Here is a 21,012-nt window from a genome sequence, read left to right on the forward strand (position 1 = left end):
CAACTAAGCCAAAACAATAACTCAGTCGATAGAGCTCAATCATAAGACACCTTATGGAACAACACAGTATATACACAAAAATTGTGGATCGGAGATCGACCTAATATCGTGGAATAAGCAAGGACTCATTCTATTTTCATCACCATTTGCACAATGACATACAATAGACATAATCCTTGTAAACAAAAGATTTTAACCTATCTTCCATCAATAATTGATATAATAGGCTTAACTTTTGTATTTGTCAAAAGTCCATTCATTCTTTTATCAATATATGCATATCGACTTACGAAAGACTTTACTTTTGACAAGGTATGGGACAATCATAGTTCACAGACACAAACACACATATCCCATAACAATTTGCAATATATAAAACCATAAAGATTAATACTGCAAAAATCATCTTCCAAACAATTTAGAATTTAAACCAATAAATCTAAAAATATGAAGATGAAAACATTGGACATAGCTATGTTTAATCACAATAATGGCTATTCCAAACTCTAGTTATTCTTCTAAACAAAACAACAAAATAGAAGATTTACTAGGAAATAATACCTTTGAAAAATTCTTTATCGTCCCCGAACTCCTTGTCGTCAACAACCATTGGAACATAAGGTTCATTAAGGTAGGAGTTTATATCAATAAACCTTCTTGGCTGATGATGTCGAACCAGGGCCTTCTGAATTTCACGAGTCTTAATCACAAAAGCCTTTATTTGTTGAATCTCCTTTCGCATCTCCTTCAACACTTGAAGAATATCAGAAAACTTCTGAGAGTTTGAAGGAACGGCTCTTGGCTTCCTCACATTCCTTCTCTTTCCTTTCAAGGTAGGGCTACGCAACCTTTTAACAGGTTCGTGTACGCACAACTCTGAACCCTAGAGAGAGTAGAATTGTCGAAAATAACCCTTTCTTTTGTTGATAGACATGGAAGAGCAAAAACTAAGAAAAGAAGAAAAAAAAAACTTTTCCTAAAGCCTGAGAGGTACAAAGTCATTGTCTCTTTTGATCAGGCACATGATACAAGATTTTCAACAACAACACAATTAAGTTGCGTTGCGGTGAACAACAATTTGTCCACCATTTTCCTCATGGGAGGAATCCACAGACCTCTGTCTATCAAAATGACTCGACCATACTTTCTTCTCTAATGGTCTTTGTTTATCCTTGGAAACTAACTTCTTAGACGAAGATAAAATCCTACATACCTCAGCGGTCTTCTGAGCAAGTTTAAGCTTATTTGCTAATTGATTTGCTCTTCGTTGAAGTTTGTTGACATGCCTCAATTGGTGTTTGTACTTGTAACACTTTGAAATTTCATGACCCTTTAGAGAACAATACGAGCACGTCAATCTAGGATAAAAATCAGGCTTCTGAGATGTGCACGCATCTAGACACATAGTGGAACCTGAAACATTACAAACAGAGTTTCCAAAGAATGGGTCAATTTTTTCTTCCAGATTAGTTGGGTTTTCTTCTGAAAGAATATCAAGATTAATGTATGTATTGATACAATTATCAAAATCAATATTTTCACCAAGAAGTGCAACACTTGATTTCTCGTCTTCATTAGAATCATAGTTGTCAGACATTTCATAAAGAGTTGCAGCAAGACCTTTGTTCCCAATGTATTTTCTACGATTTGGGCACTCGTTTGCAAAATGACCAAATCCTTTACACTTAAAGAACTGAGGCATATCCTCGTCATCAGTTTCATTAATATCCCTATTTTTAGGAGGAACACGATTATGAGGTTTGACTGATGCTTTAGGCTTATCTCTGGAGAACCGTTTACTTCTCTTCAACAGAAGATCCCTAAACTGTCTTGTGATCATCGAGACCGACTTTTCAAGATCTTCATCTGATGAATCTGTCTCATTGTGATCATCTTCAGAGATACACACTTTTTTTTACTTTTATCAAGTAATTTAGTGTCCTTTAGTGCTTTTAACACAACATCCTTAGATTTGGATGAATGTTCGTGATCAAAGATCTTAAGCTTCCCAACCAGCGTATTTTTGGAGAGATTATCAAGGTTATTTCCCTCAACGATGGAATGCTTCTTAGAGTCGTATCTAGATGGCAGCGATCTGAGAATTTTCATCACAATGTCCTTTTCAGGAATAGTCTTACCCAATGCAAAAGATGCATTAACAATTTCAGACACTTTGTGATTAAACTCATCAAATGTTTCTTCATCTTCCATACGAAGGTTTTCCCAATCGAAATTAAGGTTTTGAAGCCTAGCTTCCTTTTCACTGGAGTTACCTTCGAATACGATTTCTAAGATATCCCAAGCTTCTTTAGACTTAGTGCAAGTAGACACATAGTGCTGAAGGTCTGGGGTAATGGATTGTCTGATAGCATTTAATCCGTCAGAGTTTTGCATTGCAGTAAGAGATTCTTCCGGACTATAACTATCAACATCCTTAGGTATAGATACATCTCCTTCTATATTAACCGGAGGATCATAGACATCAACAACACGTACCCAGGTTCGAAAATCACGATCTTGAAGAAAAGCACACATAACAACTTTCCACCAGGGGTAGTTTGAGCCATCGAAGACTGGTGGTATGTTAATAGAGATAGCACCTCTGTCCATCGAGTCAGATCGCTACAAACACATACTTGTAAGGTCTTAAACGTGTTTGCCTGCTCTGATACCAATTGAAAAAGAGGAGGTACAACAACCACACCCAATATTTTTCTTAGCAATCTGTATGGACAAACTCCAATATACTTTCTAGAGAATCAACTAGACAGTCAGACTCAATCCAGATAAAAAGTATATCAAAGAGTTTATATCTCAATCTCTCGATTTGATATATACTCAAGCAAATAGAAATCTGCGAGTCTTTATCAAATACTAGAGAAATAACTTGGATGGTACCAAAGACAAATATCCAAGTGTCAATCAATTTAAATCAACAACTAAAAGGTCGGATATTCTAATTTATTGAACAACACACAACCTGTGATGTTTCAATTATATAACAAAATATAATGCGGAAAAGAAATAAAACAGACACCAGAATTTTGTTAACGAGGAAACCGCAAATGCAGAAAAACCCCGGGACCTAGTCTAGATTGAACACACACTGTATTAAGCCGCTACAGACACTAGCCTACTTCAAACTAACTTCGGTCTGGACTGTAGTTGAACCCCAATCAATCTCACACTGATCCAAGGTACAGTTATGCTCCTATGTCTCTGATCCCAGCAGGATACTACACACTTGATTCCCTTAGTTGATCACACCCACAACTAAGAGTTGCTACGACCCAAAGTCGAAGACTTTAATAAACAAATCTGTATCACACAGAAAAGTCTAGGTAATAGATAAATCCGTCTCCCACAAATATACCTACGAGTTTTGCTCCGTATTTTGATAAATCAAGGTGAACAAGAACCAATTGATAACCCGGACTTATATTCCCGAAGAACAGCCTAGTATTATCAATCACCTCACAATAATCTTAATCGACGTGGCTAAAGAAGATATTGTAGAATCACAAAACGATGAGACGAAGATGTTTGTGACTATTCTTTATCTTTCCTATCGGAGATATCAATCTCAATCCAATCCTTAAGATTGTACTCGTACGATAGAAACAACAAAATCAGATCACACAATTACGAGAAAGTAGTATCGGTCTGGCTTCACAATCCCAATGAAGTCTTTAAGTCGTTAACCTGGTTTAGAGAAGAAACCAAATGTTAAAGGAGAATCGACTCTAGCTAATACAACTAGTATCATACGTAAGGTGTGGGGAATAGGTTTCCCAGTTGCTAGAGTTCTCCCTTATATAGTCTTTCAAATCAGGGTTTGCAATCAATGTTAGTTTAGTAACAAAGCATTCAATATTCACCGTTAGATGAAAAACCTGATTAGATTCAAGCTAATATTTCTCAACCGTTAGATCGAAAACTTAGCTTGTTATACACAAATGAAATGCACGTTTCTATGCTTGTGTAATCTTACCCAAACTTGTACATTTGTTGGTTCAACAATAGTTAACCAAATGGTTAGCCATATAAGAAATTTCATATCAGCCATATTTTTCTTCACCATAACTAGTTAAAATGACTTAAATGAACTAGTTAGAGAGTTTTTCAATTGCTTATATCTTACGTAACTACACAAGACACAATCGAAGCAAAAACGATTTGATTCACTCGAATCGGTTCATGAACTTTATAGCCACTATTTGTAAAATCATTCCTTAGTTTATATAAACATGAGTTCAAGAACAATCGTCTTTAGATATAACCAACTCAAGTTCGCGGACTGGGTTCGCGGACTTAAGTTCCCGGAAGGAGTTCACAAACTCCAGCAGATTTTCTTGGGTCGAGAACTTCCGTCAGTTCGTGGACTGGGTTCGCGGACTGAGTTCACAGCTCTTGTTCCGGTTCTCTTGATCAACAAAGTTCGCAAAATTCGGTTCAAGGAATAAGGACTTATACATATATGTGTTTCCACAACAATGTTTATATCCACCAATTGTTATGTAATATAAACTCTCATTTCAATCATTGAATCATTCTCAGAGGACGTTATATAGTTGTTATTCACAAACCATTTTTCGTCAGAGCAATTTTCAAAGTGATTGAAACATAACACGACTTTCGTCACTAGGTAAAGATGAATTTGGCTAAAGCGAAAGCTTACCAACACATATTTCGAGAAAGAGATAGGCGAGATAAACTCGGCTCGAAATATCAAATGTGTATAATCAAAGTATATATAGCAAAACGACTTTTGTCTCAAGATAGGAGATAGAGTAGATAGACTTTTGAGTGATAGATAAGTTCAAGTCTCCACATACCTTTTAGTCGATAAAGATCCACCAGTTCCTTGAGTAGTCCTTCGTCTTGTATGATGATCGCCATGGAGTTTATGAGCTCAACTACAATTTTTATCCTAGTCCGAGACCTTATGGTAGGCTTTTAAGAGTGTAAAATAAGAGCAAGAAAGAAGCCTACTTGTTATACCTGCAAGTGCACAGGGTCTGTTGTAGTAGATGTGTGCAAGTCAGGGTCGAACCACAGAGACTAGGTGTGTGTGATTGAAGGTTTCCTATCTAAGCTAGATCTCTAAGTGTAGCAGTGGCAGTGAGCTAATGAAACAAAGGCAATGAGCCTAAGGCCGTGAAGTGACAGCAAAGAAGTAAAGGGAATCAAATAAAAACAAGAAACAGTAAAGGAAAGAGGGATTTTGGGTGAAGACTAGGGATTAGATTCCACCATTTCACCTAGACTAAGTTATCCTAGTTCCACATAAATCTTGTCCCTTGTATAGTTATCAGTGAGCTTCTTGGCTCAACTGACTAACTAGATGGCAGTGGAGGTTCTATGCCTGCTGCTCATCAAAGGGTTGGGTTAGAAAGGAAGCTAAAGGCACTAAGATAATTCTAATCCTAGTAGTAGTTGGGGCTCTCACACTGCAACTACCCACGGAGAAGCCACTTAGGTGTTTTAACAACCTAAAGGATGTTCTAATCACAACTAAAGTATTCATCCTAAGTACTAATTGTCTGATTTAGAGTACAACTAGTCAGAGGATTCATAACATACAATTAAGCATGAGCTGTAGCACAATCACATGGTGGTGTTCTAACTACAATGCATACATGATATGCACTGTGAGAGCAAAATGTAAAGTGCTTTGATTAAGACTATCCTAAACATTTCAAGCACAACAAGAATTATGTTTATAACTGAATGAAACTTAGCAATGGCTCAAAGGGTTTCCTCATCACCCTAGCTATGAGCTTAGAACATGGAAATTACACTTGAAACAACATTGCATTCAAACAAAACATGAACTGAAGATAACACAGTTGAGGAACTGGCTAGTCCAGTCCTCTTGAGTGAAGCTCTGGCTAGCCCAGGCATGACTTCTAACACACATCCATCATCCCTATTTATACAACAATCCAAAATTAGGGTTAACACCCTTTTCCCCAAAACAGTGAAATTAGGGTTTGGTGAAAATCAAAATTAAATCAAAATAATCCTACCTAATGTCACTGAATCTACTCAATAACACTCACCCAGGCCTCTATTTCTAGTTGTAATCATCAATTCCTAAGAATCCCCAATTTTTGAAATTAGGGTTTCCTGTTGAGAAATAGGAATCAAAATTACTCACCTAACAGCTATGATTTCTTCCCAATAGTCTCGACCCATGCTTCCTTATCGTCTTCTGCTCCTTCCCATGCTTCAATTACATCCATCTCATCAACTTATTTCACCAACTCCACAACTAGGGATTAGAGGTGTGAAAATGGGTGAAATTAGTCGTTGAGAGGGATATAGGACGTGATATAGGGGATGGGTTTAGTTGGTAGGAGCCATGATGGCTTTGGTGGTGGCAGACGGAGCAGGTGGTGGTGATGGCGACAGCGTCGATGTGCAGATAAGGGAGGAGAAGAAGATGGGTTCGATATTTTTGGAGTAGGGGGTGTTTGGTTGGGTTAATAGATTTGGGTTCTTGGGTGTTGAGAAGGCTCATCAAGTCTTGATGTTTGGATGGTGAAAGGCGTAGGATGAAAAGATGAAAGAATGATCCAACGGCTCGATGGAAATGGATATGAAGCGACCTTTGGATCTGGGATACATCAAAACTGACGGTCTGAGATGGAGTTAGGTGCTATAGTGTTAGACAGGAATATCAAAACTCGATGCACTCTGATGGAGCGACCGTTGGATGATGGAATGGATTCAATCTGACGGTGAAGGAGAGAAACGGGTTTGGGTATTGATTTTAGGCTTAGAAAATGGGTTTGGGCTTAAACAATCTTGAGCCCACTTCTTCTTTAAGAACAATTTCTTCCTTTGTGAGCCCATTTTCATCCTTGAGTCTTCCATACCGCATTCTGCACTTCTTTTCCTCTAGAGTTTCCGCCGGCTTTCTCCGTGTCTTTGCACTTTTCGCTCCGCAACTCATCTAGTCTTTATTTATTACCTAAAAATGCAAAATTAATTAATAAAAATATTTATTCTGGAAAACAAAGAAAATACAGAATATGGGATAAAATGTAGAATTAATGCACAAAAGATGAGTTAAATGCCAAGAAAAATATATAGAAATATGCACTTTTTAGCACTCATCAAATACCCCCAAACCTGAATTTTACTTGTCCTCAAGTAAAACAAAACTAAGGAAATCCTACCTATACCACTGTCGCTGGTCTCTCGAATGCATTTAGCGTATGCACTAAGCCTTTTAAACCACTAAGTGTCCCTAGTGAACGAGTTGAAGTCTCGTGAAGGTTTGCTTAGAACGTACCCACAAAGTTCTAGGACAAAATATGAGCTCAGATTCCATCAAATGTGACATGTGCAAGACAGTTTAAGCTCACAGCGAAATGGAGATGTCAATCTAGCTATCTAAGGCACAATCCTAGCACTGATAACAAATAAAGACATGTGATAAGAGTGTAAAGTGTATCTACACATGTGTAAAGAAAGATCGGATGTTATGACTACTAATCACCAAGAGATAGTTTCTCAGGATAAGAACCGAGGTCGAAATCTAGCTAGCTGTCCGGACTTTACGAGAATTGTGAATGAGTTGGAGGTATTTCACAATTACTCGCGTTGTACATCAATGGCATGCACCCTTCCTTGCTTATAAAACAAAAACACAAAAGATGACTCTTTACATGACTCTTATTTACATTGACTACTCTCTTTTATTTTTGGAACAAGAGAGGATGGAATTGATAAATACTTGATTTTTTTTTTATTTTATTTTTTTGAATATATACATCATTTTTTTTTATTTTTTTTTAACATGGTAACACTTTTGATACATATACAAAAGGAAACAAAAAAATTACATGACTCTTAGCAAGAGGTAGCCCTTTTTGATGCACCCAGTTAAATTCGATGGTTGTCTTTCTTAATGTAACCTCCACCTTCTATCCCAACCAACCAAAGAACAAGCTAGTCAAGTTTAGTTCAGTATTCTAAAGTGATTGGCAATCGTGACTTCCGATAGAACACCTCAAGGATGAGGCTATACATGTATTGGTAGATCGTGCGCGTGCAAATTTCTTATCACTATGTGAATTGTGCTAGAATCAGGGTGCCTAAATATCTAGACTAAGACTCCTAAAAACTACATATTTGTACAAGAGTCAACATTTCAAGGTAAATGAGCTCCATTTTTATAATTTTTTTAATAATTTTTTTGGAATTTAAAAGAAGGAGTTCTTGTTTTCAATTATGGTATATTATCATGGTACCTACTCTATACCCCCAAACCTAAACTAAACATTGTCCTCAATGTTTCAAAAGATGTAAAGAATTATAATACAACATATGAAGAGGATCATGTTGAGTAGAGAAAAAGGAAAGAGAATACCCGGATGTCGGCGAAAGCAAGATTAGAACTCCGTTATTCAAGGCAAAAATCCAACGTATTTCAGCCGAGATCATATTGGATTAGTAAAATATGTACAAAAGAAACAAAAGGATTTTTAAAAATTTTATCTACTGGATTATATACAAAAAATTCACCATACACTAACAATCTAAAGAGTTGAGGATCAACCCAAAAGACAAAGTGTAGAGGTTTCAACAGCTTCACACAAATATAACAGGAAAGAAACGCAAGTGAAACTGTGAAACAAAATGAGCTACCCCCAAACCTGGATTTTTCAACATACATAATTTTGGGTACAAAATCTCGCAGTTTTGGGGGTTCATCATGTACAAGGTCTAGCTCGAAATGGACTTTGCTAGGGACGGGTACACATGCTAATTCCAACTGTGGCTCCTTAAAAGTATTGTATTTAGATGCAAAATAGTCCAAGAGGACTTGAGAGGCACACAGTTCCAAACCTAGGTTGGAAATTTTCAGAAAAGTTGGTTTGACAATATCGGTACAAACCAAATCTAGGTTGGGTGGAAGGCCATTAGATTGTGACTCAGGCAGGACGATAGGCACATCATTATTAATCAAATAAATATCTCTTAAGTCTTCTACAAGTGTCACAACATGCTCACATTCATCAAATAAATTAGCAAGCCCACAATCAGAATCAACATCATCAACAGATTTATTCTCATGCATCGACAAATCAGGAGAAATATCACAATGTGACCTAGGTGGAGAATCAGACACATCAATTATATTTTCATGCATAATAACATTAGTGTCTACAGAAGATTCAACTATTCCTATGTCATGCTCATCTTCACAGAATAATTGTACGAATCCCATGTCAATATCAAAATCATATGAATTACAATGAGTATTAGAAAAAACAACATTCATGAAGGTCGAGGGCGAGAAGCCATATGTTATTGAACCAACAGGTTCCACAATATTTTCATGTTCTTCTAACATATCATCATAATCATCATGATGGTAGCATGCATATTGGTCCTCATTAAAAGTGGTGGTGTCATTAGTCGATTCATGTTCCTCTAAATTAGGTTCATATTCAACATCATTTACATGAATGGGACTAGACACTTCATTAGGGACAACATACATTTCCTCATGAATTTCCTCCTTTTGTAGGTGAAGCAAAATCTGATCCAAATATGCATGAATTCGTGATGTAGATCTATCAAAGTTTTGCTTACTGAGTCTTAAAGCTTCTGTGGTGGAGTCTAAATTCATGGGAGTACAAAATTCTTCATGTTCAAATTGTGGTGAATGGTACATGTGTGCATGGTCATTAGGGTTTACAAAATATTGATCGCAACCCTCAAAGGATTGATTATGGTCCCAATGACTACCATTCTCACAATTTATGGGCATTTCATACCTTGGATTTTCTCTAGATTGCAAAATATGACAATTCTCAACAGGGTGGTCTAAATTACCACATGCGGGACATGCATAGATTTCAGGTTGCCTAAGAAAATTAGATGTGACAGATTCCTCATGTGATTGCATTTCTAAAGATGCGATTCGAGCTTCTAATTGATCCACAAGAGATGATTGTGTGAGTGAGGCATTAGCAAAATGTTCATTTTCACGTTGTGGCGAACGATGCATGTGCGAATAGTCAGTAGGTTTCATGTATTGAAGCTCGGGACTTTGAAAATGTCCATAATAATTCCTATAACTATTGGCATCATGGTCTATGAGAGGCTCATGACGTGAAGTATGTCCATACACAAGTTCTCTAAGGGATTTGTTGTATTCCCCAACTGTAGACCAAGATCTAGACATGATTGGGCTCAAAAGCTAAGTAACTATATTACAAAGCCCAAAATTTGGTTTTTAATGGGTTTGGATTTTTGGGAAAAATTTAGTTTTTGTGGGTAACATTTGGTTTTGTCGGGTTTGAAAAAGAAATTTGGTTTTTAATGGGTTTTAGAAAATTTGGACTTAATGGGAAAAGAAAACACTTTGGTTTTTATGGGATTAAAAATTTGGTTTTTGAAATTAGGAGCAATTTTTTTTTATTTTTTTTTTGTGTTGGGTTTTGAAGCCCAAATTTTAGTTTAAAAGAAACTACAAGCCTAACAAACAACTAAATTACAAGCCCAAATAAAGAAAGAAATAAAAATAAAACTAATTATCACAAACCCACAAAAAAAAAAGAAAATAAAAATAAAACTAAAATTATTACAATCCCAAATAAAAAAAAATAAAAGAAATAAAATTAAAATAATTATTACATGCCCAAAAAGATAATTACAATTACAAGCCCAAAAGAGAATAACAATACAAACCAAAAAAATTACAAGCCCAAAAAATTTGGGTTTGGGTTTAGGCTTACCTTTTTGGAGGGAAGCCCAGTTGGGCTTTTATCCCTTTTCTTAAGTTGCACAAACCCAGTTGGGCTTTGGATCTTCCTAAACTTTTGTTGGAGAGGCCCAGTTGGGCTTTGGCTTTCCTTTGGCTTTACAACAGAAGCCCAGTTGGGTCAACCCAACAGCACCAGGCAGCACCAGCAAGAATGGCTAGCTGTACCAGGTTCACTCCAACTGCACCAGGGCAGCCTAGCAGGCAGCAGTACAACAACAACAAGTAGCAGCAGGGCTACACAACGCTCAGCAGCAGCGGGTGAGAACAATATGCAAAACAGTAGGAACTAGCTAAGGACTAGCTCAGAAAAGCAATGAAGATGAACAAGCTAAGATGACTTGGTAATGCAAAAAAAGTATGCAAGAACTTAGTATGCAAGACCAGCTAAATGCTTACACTAAATGCACAGAAGCAAGTGAGACTAAGATGCAGTTACACAATGATGCTTATGCAAATGGATGCAGTGCAAGAAGATATGCAAGATGATGCTTCATAGGGAGGACCAAGGCCCAACAGCAAGGTTAAGAAAGGTCTAGCAGCAACAGGCAACAGTTAGCTAGCTAGGTAGCAAAGGCTAGCCAGCAACAAGACCTGCAACAGCAAACAAATGCAGAGAACAGCAAACAAATGTAGAACAAAAACAACAACAGCGCCGCTAACCGAGTCCCCGGCAGCGGCGCCAAAAACTTGGTAGGTTTCTAAAAGATGTATGAAATAAGAGAATAAGAAGCCTACATGTTATAACCGCAAGTGCACGGTGTCGGTTGTAGCTTGTGCAAATACGGGTCGAATCCACAGGGACTAGGGTGTGTAAGTTGAAGTTTCCTAAACTGTTTTCTAAGCTTAACAGAGAACAAAGGCAGTAGCCAAAGGCAAGGCAGTGAAGTAAAATAAAGACAATGAAGCAAAGGTAACAGTGGCAGTGAGGCAGTGAGGCAGTGAGGGAAAGAAACAGTGACTTTAGGCTTAATCACTAAGGCTTTTGATTCCACCTCTAACCTATGCTAAGTCAATTTTCAATGCTAACTCATGTTCTTTCCCCTTGTTTAGATATTAGTGAGATTCTAGCCTCAGCTAACTATCTAGATAGCAGTGGAGGTTCAAGCCTGCTGCTTATCAAAGAGGTGGTTTTAAGAGAAGGATTTAGGGTCACTAAGTTAAGTCTAGTCCTAGTAGTAATTGGGGCTCTCACACTGCAACTACCCGCATATAAGCCACTTAGATGATTAAACCTTCCTAAAGGATAATCTAATTACAGCTAAAATGTTCTTCCATAGCACTAACTGTCTGATTAGAGCACAACTAGTCTAAGGTTTGAACAATAAACATTAATCATGAGCTGCAGCACCATCAATCACAGGGTTATCCTAACTACAATGTATGCTTGACATACAACGTGAGAGCAATGTGATGAAATGCTTAAATTATAATTGTCCTACACAGTTTCAGAACACAAGAACATTGTCTACACATTAACCAACTAGCATTAGCATGGAAGCTTCATCTCAACCTTAGCAAGTGATAAATTAAAACATAATGAATATGTGAAAATAAAATTGAATTTGAAAGTGAAACAAAAACAGAACATGAACAATTGAGGAACTGGCTAGTCCAGTCCTCTTGGTGGTGCACTGGCTAGCCCAGACATGACTTCTAACACACACCCATCATCCCTATTTATACAACAATCCAAAATTAGGGTTAACACCCTTTTCCCCAAAAAAGTGAAATTAGGGTTTGGTGAAAATCAAATTAAATCAAAATAATCCTACCTAATGTCACTGAATCTACTCAATAACACTCACCCAGGCCTCTATTTCTAGTTGTAATCATCAATTCCTAAGAATCCCCAATTTGTGAAATTAGGGTTTCCTGTTGAGAAATAGGAATCAAAATTACTCACCTAACAGCTATGATTTCTTCCCAATAGTCTCGACCCATGCTTCCTTATCGTCTTCTGCTCCTTCCCATGCTTCAATTACATCCATCTCATCAACTTATTTCACCAACTCCACAACTAGGGATTAGAGGTGTGAAAATGGGTGAAATTAGTCGTTGAGAGGGATATAGGACGTGATATAGGGGATGGGTTTAGTTGGTAGGAGCCATGATGGCTTTGGTGGTGGCAGACGGAGCAGGTGGTGGTGATGGCGACAGCGTCGATGTGCAGATAAGGGAGGAGAAGAAGATGGGTTCGATATTTTTGGAGTAGGGGGTGTTTGGTTGGGTTAATAGATTTGGGTTCTTGGGTGTTGAGAAGGCTCATCAAGTCTTGATGTTTGGATGGTGAAAGGCGTAGGATGAAAAGATGAAAGAATGATCCAACGGCTCGATGGAAATGGATATGAAGCGACCTTTGGATCTGGGATACATCAAAACTGACGGTTTGAGATGGAGTTAGGTGCTATAGTGTTATACAGGAACATCAAAACTCGATGCACTCTGATAAAGTGACCGTTGGATGATGGAATGGATTCAATCTGACGGTGAAGGAGAGAAACGGGTTTGGGTATTGATTTTAGGCTTAGAAAATGGGTTTGGGCTTAAACAATCTTGAGCCCACTTCTTCTTTAAGAACAATTTCTTCCTTTGTGAGCCCATTTTCATCCTTGAGTCTTCCATACCGCATTCTGCACTTCTTTTCCTCTAGAGTTTCCGCCGGCTTTCTCCGTGTCTTTGCACTTTTCGCTCCGCAACTCATCTAGTCTTTATTTATTACCTAAAAATGCAAAATTAATTAATAAAAATATTTATTCTGGAAAACAAAGAAAATACAGAATATGGGATAAAATGTAGAATTAATGCACAAAAGATGAGTTAAATGCCAAGAAAAATATATAGAAATATGCACTTTTATTCTGGAAAGTGAAATAGTTCTGTGAACTCCGGAATAGGTCATAGTCTTAAGGTTTCCAAACTGGTACGCATACCGAAACTTGGTTTGGTGAAATGTTGACAAACCGGTACACGTACTTTGACTGACTTGAGTCACGAACGGCTATGGTATTTGTACTTTATGCATTTACTGTGATTAAATAATTTGTACGAGATAATTAGCATTTGATTAATTCTCTAAAAACACATAGACTTATTTGATCACATGATTGTGACTCAGAGTTAATGTCTTATGTGCTCATGGAATGAATATTAAGCTTTCAAGTTAAAATCGTTTAGTTTAGACTAACTATGTTGAACATAGTCTATATACACGGTTCGGTTACGATTTTACCTAACCAGAGTGTATATGAAAATGCGGGGGTCTAACAACCACACCCAACAATTCGTTTGGCAATATGAGAGGACTTACTCCAATACACTTTCTATAGAATCAACTAGACAGTCAGACTCAATCTACATTAAAGTATATCTAAGAGTTTAATATCTCTAACTCTTAATTCAATCCGCAATCAGCAAAAAGAAATCTGCGAGCCCGGTTGAATAAGAGGAGTAACTTGAACAGTACCAAAGACCAATGTTCAAGTGTCAATCAATGTAAATCAACAACCAAAGTTTGGATATTCTAATTGATTGATCTTAATGCACAACCTGTGATATTTCAATTATATAACAAAATATAATGCGGGAAAGAAATAGCACAGACACCAGAATTTTGTTAACGAGGAAACCGCAAATGCAGAAAAACCCCGGGACCTAGTCCAGATTGAACACCACACTGTATTAAGCCGCTACAAACACTAGCCTACTACCAATTAACTTCGGACTGGACTGTAGTTGAACCCTAATCAATCTCACACTAATTCAAGGTACAGTTGCGCTCCTTACGTCTCTGATCCCAGCAGGATACTACGCACTTGATTCCCTTAGCTGATCTCACCCACAACTGAGAGTTGCTACAACCCAAATTCAAAGACTTGATAGACAAATCTGTCTCACACAGAAAAATCTATAGGATTGAATAAATTTGTCTCCCACTGAAATACCCAAGAGTTTTTGTTCCGTCTTTTGATAAGTCAAGGTGAACAAGAACCAATTGATAAACCAGACTTATATTCCCGAAGAACATCCTAGTATTATCAATCACCTCACAATAAACTTAATCGACTAGCGAAACAAGTTATTGTGGAATCACAAACTATGAGACGAAGTTTGTTTGTGATTACTTTTCTATCTTGCCTGTCGGAGATATAAAATCTCGAGCCAATTATTTCAATTGCACTCAACACGATAGAAACAACAAGATCAGATCACACAACTACAAAGATAATAGTTGGGTCTGGCTTCACAATCCCAATGATGTCTTCAAGTCGTTAACCTATAGGATCTCGATAAGAAACTTGGTTAAAGGAGAATCGACTCTAGTTATGAAACTAGTAACACACAAGAGGTGTGGGGATTACCTTTCCCAGTTGCTAGAGTTCTCCTTTATATAGTTTTTAAATCAGGGTATGCAATCCAAGTTACCTTGGTAACAAAGCATTCAATAATCACCATTAGATGAAAATCCTGATTCCACCAAGCTAATATCTTTCAACCGTTAGATCGAACTTAGCTTGTTACATACAAATGAAATGTACCCTCATTTAGGTTTATGTAACCGTTACTAAACGTGTATACCAGGTTGGTTCACAAATAGTTAACCGAGGTTACCCATATGATGACTCTCATATCAACCTTATTCATCTTAACTATAACTAGTTCAAATGACTCACATGCAACTAGTTAAGGTTGTTCAATTGTTTAGAAAACACAATTGAAATCAAATCGGTTTGATTCACTTGAATCAATCATGAACATTATACCCACGGTTTGCAAAGATTGCATTCCTTATGATTTAAATGTTTAAGTCCATGAACTGACCGACTTGACAAAGTAACCAGCTTAAGTATGCGTACGGGTATGCATACTTAAGCAACCGGTTTTTGAGTTTGTTAAGTTTCCAAACTCAGCAGAAATTTTCGATTAAAAAACTTCCGCCAGTATGCGTACGGGTACGCATACTTAAGGTGACTAGTTAAGATTTTTTCCAAAACCAAACTTAGCGAAAATTCTCGGTTTGAGAACTTCCGCCAGTATGCGTACGGGTACGCATACTTAACCTGTCTCCTTCACCAATTTCGTATACACACATATGCATACTCTTGGCTCCCGGTTTATGGACTTATACACTAATGTGCGAACAAACTATATATGCTTATATCCAAATATGGTTACATCATCAACTCTTTATTTCAATCATTGAAACAGTCTTCTATAATGACAATAGCCGTTTTCACACACTATTAGCATCAAAGCAATTTTCAAGATATTGAAATAATCATTGTCGAAATATTCCAAGCCTACATCAAATAATTGTATCACACAAACTATATAAGATGTTACTCGGCAATTCTCTCATGATATAAGATGAACTTGGTCGAAGAGAAAGCTTACTAACACATATTTCGAGAAATATGTAAGCGAGATATACTTAGCTCGAAATCTCAAATGTGTATAAAGAAAACTATATCGTAACACGACTTATGTCTCAATATAGTAGATAATAGAAATAGACTTTCCAAGTGATAGATAAGTTCAAGTCTCCACATACCTTTTGTTTAAGAAGTTCCATAAGCTCCCTCTAGTAGTTCTTCGTCTTCAAGAGATGACGTCGAGAGATTTAAGCTCAACTACACTATCTATGTCCTAGTCTGGGACATCTACAAATAGGTTAGAAATCAAGACTTATAGTTTTGATCACTAACATTGACAAACATGCTTGAGATAGCAACGGATGCGAGTTTGACCAAGTAATGCTCTAACAATCTCCCTCTTTGTCAATTTTAGTGACAAAACTATCAATACATATGGATTACAAAAAAGATAAAAAAAATGTAGCTTCTTATCCACATGCTTGATCTCCATGGCATCTTCAACGCGACTCGAAATCTTCGTCACTTCCAAGTACTCCATGATCCTAAAGGTTGTAAGTTCAGCATCAAAGTTGTTGAAGATCCGTAGCTATAACAATGAGAAAACAAAATGCTCTCAATCATTGTTATACAGTATCATAGTATTATTACACAGCATCAAAGTTCAATTGTATCACAACTTTGACAATAACACTATGGCGATATGCATCACTCCCCTTGGTCAGTACATATCTCAACATGAAAACCACTCCCCCTTACATAATGATCCGAAACCGTATGTATTTGTAGTGTGAATTACACATTAATTCTCCCCCTTTTTGTCAAAATTTTTTTCAAAGGTACGAAAATTAGTGGGATCCTAATGAAATTTCCATGGAGATAAATCATGACCAAAAGGTGTATTAACATACCAATAAATTTAGATGCAATCATAAAACCGAAGCTAAATGCATTCATCAAGGAGTTAATAAAGATACAAGATAACCCCTAAAAATTCCACAACCGCACTCCCCACAAATATTTGGCAATTAAGCACAAGTTCAAAAGAACTCTCCCCCATAAAATGTCATCCTCGAATGAACAACAAAGGCGACCTTACTTTCACACGAAAATAAGGATTTCTTTGGACAACCAAATCACATGAAAACATGAATTTGTATCCACAAAATTCAATTGAAATAACCACAAGAGAACACATAGTTAGTTCAATCGAAAATAAACAACCAAATTAATCACAAGAAAACCTATGATTAATTTAATTGGAATACACAACCAAATTAACCATAGAGATTAATTTAATTGGTCATGCTCAACATAAGAGAAACTTACGGAGCAACAACTAAAATAATCAAAAGAGAATGATTAATTTAGTTGATCATGTTCGACATAGGGAACTTCACGGAGCAAAAACTAAGTTAATCATAAGAGAATGATCAACTCAGTCGATTGTGATCAACATAAGAAACCTTATGGAACAATACAATATATGCACAAAGATTGTGGATCGGGGATCAACCAAATACTGCGGAATAGACAAGGATTCATTCTATCTTTCATCACTATTTGCACAATGACATATAATAGACTTAATCCTTGTACACAAAAGTTTTATCCTTTCTTCCATCAAAATATGACATAAAAGGCTTTAACTTTTGTAAAGTCAAAAGTTCATTCTATCTTCCATCAATACATTCATATCGACATAATAGAGATAACTTTTGAACTAGTATGGGACAGTCACAGGTTCACGGACGTAAACAACATATTCCATAACAATTTGCAATATATAAAATCATAAATATTAAAATTGCAAAAATCATCTTCCAAAAACTTAGAATTAAAATAAATAAATCTAAAAAACAATGAAGATGAAAATCGTTGGACATAGCTATGTGTACTCACAATAATGGTTATTCCAAACCCTAGTTATTCTTCTAAAGACATGAAAAAGAAGATTTACTAGTCAGAAGAAATATCTCTCAAAACAACGAGAGACAAGTCATGGAAAGATTAGTCAACATCTTCATCATCCGAAACCATAAGAGTGGCTTGAATCCTATCCATGTCATCCTTGATATTAGGAAACTTGGTAGTAATTACAAGTAGTTGCTCTTGAACACACCTTACTTTGGCATTGATCTTACAAACATCTTTGTGAATTTGATGAAGAAGATTCATGGAAGAGGAATCACATGGGCCATCAAGTGTGTTGAACCTTTGTCTCTTGCAAGCATTCTCCTTCATGCGATTGAAGGTACAAGGTCAGACAAGTTTGGGAGAACCAATGGAGTTCCCAATTGGATCTATATTGAAAGTGCGCCAAATTAGCTCAATCAAGCAAGGAAATCCTAGCTTCTTGTTGGAGGATGTCATCGACACCATTTGAAAAATGATGAAACCACAAATGTCGAGACTTTGAAAATCCAACACAAGGAAATAGACCAATTCCGCAAACTCACGACTCCAATGAGAATTCTCAATCGTGGAGGGACAAAGATTAGATATTCCAAGTTTATCAAAAGACGTCAAGGCAAGACTAAGATCATTGGTAAAAAACTTACCTTCATTCCAAGCTACACTCTTACCACAGAGACCAATGGAGATGGTTTCGTAAGAGGGACGTTCATGACAAGGTCTTGGAAGGCGATAACTCCCAAGAGGAATATTAGTAATCTTTGAAATTAACTATCTAGTTACATGATCCCTTTGTCTATTAACCATGGTCTTGAATTCCATGTCTTCAATATCAAAATCATAAATGTTGGCATAAAAGATTCTAGTAAGAGTATCAAATCCTTCACCAAGATCATCAAAGATGTTCCCAAGCTTAAACTTTTCAAAACAAATTTAATCCTCTTTATAACCACTAGAAAAATCCAATTTCTTTTCTAGAATAAATCCATTAGATGAAATCCTTTCAAAAACTCTAGCACAAGAATCATTGACAAATCTAATCCTAAGAGAATCTTGATCTATAGGAGGATTCGTTCTAGAAGATGAAGAACCCAATTTTTTTGAAATCCTTTTTGAAACTTTGAAATTCATCATGAGATCTAGAAATTGGAAGGGAAAACTAGATGGAATCACTTACTTGGAATGAACCTTGAACACCCCTTTGTCTTATTTTCCTCCTAGGAATTTAATGGAGGAATTTCATGAAACCTTGAAAGTTCACGTACGCGGACTGATGGGATGAAGAAGAAGGTACGCGTACTTTCTTCTTTATATACCCACAAATGGGGTTTGACCCGTTTATGAACCGCGACCTACAAAAGGAATGTAAGATTTCCTTTGATGTTCACACACCAAGGTAGAGCAACCCGTGAAATCACAATTTGAGTGAGGAGACAGATGCAATAGAAAGCTTACTTAATTATTCTAGAATGACAGAATAACCTTTTAACCCAACTATTCACAAATCAAACCATTTCTTGCCCCATCTCAAGATATATACAAATTAGGTAATGCCAAGCTTGTTACCAAGTGGCACGATGTGCAGAGAGATTCTCATGCAGCATTTCTGGTTGATATTTGTGAGCAATCCCAGTGATATAATCAAAGTAATGATGATAATAAGGGTTGTCAGTGCTTTCTATCTTCCTTTCCATATGACTAGAAAGAAGATTCTTCTGATACCTTGACCCTGTTTCCAAAACATGAAAACTCGTATTGGATCTTGTTAGAGCATAGCTCGGTTGAACCCACCAAGCTTTGGTATGTCAAGTTTGGTTGTCATATTTTAGTGAATCAAAACTCATTTTAGAGTCGCTTGATTATGTACTAGAGTCAACTTCGTATAGGTTAGCTTGAAAGTATTAGGATATGAGACATTACAAGTATTGCGAAGACTTGAAGAAGTTAAAAAGTAAGAAGCTACATCGACAACATCATCCTTCCACTTGAGGTTAGTGATATTTGACTTGAACTGTTTCATTCCCTAACGTATCTTTCAAGTCGTGCATATTGAAAACAAAACTGCGAAGCATGAACACTCTAGATAGACATAGTATTAAGGAATACAATACGAGGTTTATTGCTTAACCATTAAACTTTGTAGATAAGACATCGACATAATCGTTTAAATGCTATTGTGATTATGTATGGGTATAAGGTGAGGATTTCATCCTAGGAAACAATGTTTTTACATGTGTTTTAAGGAAGTAAGTTCATAAACTTGTTTATGAACCGAAAAGGAAATCGCCATGCGTTATTGGGATTGTTATTCATTGTATATCTTGTGAATATCCAATATGTGTGATTTAGTATAACCGTCCACGACTTGTTTGTGTTCTTGGTAAAACTATTCACAAAGTCCTGACTTATGTATTGGCATGACTTTTATTAGTGAAATCGATCTTAAGTAATCACCTGAGATGGTATGATCGAGTTTGTGATTTGTGGTTGACCGAATCTGGGTAAAGGGGAACCGATCCCAGTAAGAGGTGCAACACATCATAAGGGGAATCGATCCTTGTATGAGGTGCAACAAGGTTTATAGCAGAAAGGGGAATCGATCCTATGGACATGTGCAACGCGTTTTTAGGCAAAGGGGAACCGATCCTATGGACATGTGCAACACATATAAGTTAGATACCATATATATGTGGGGAACCGATCCTAGTACCTAGTCAACCGAATTTTGTAAAGCTAGTGTGATTATGCACAATACTCACATGGAGGTAGAACCGAAAATTGTTTTGGTAGAACCGTTAAACCCATGATTTGTGATTGAGTGTTCTTGATCAATCACATAGTTCTTGAAAGTCAGATGAACCAATTCTAAACTTGTTTGGAAGTGTGTAAAATTGGTTTCAAGGGTGTAAGTATGAAAGAGGTCTTATAAAGTAAGGATGTCGA

Source organism: Papaver somniferum, chromosome 5 (assembly GCF_003573695.1).
Source record: "Papaver somniferum cultivar HN1 chromosome 5, ASM357369v1, whole genome shotgun sequence".
NCBI classification, from domain to species: Eukaryota; Viridiplantae; Streptophyta; class Magnoliopsida; order Ranunculales; family Papaveraceae; genus Papaver; species Papaver somniferum.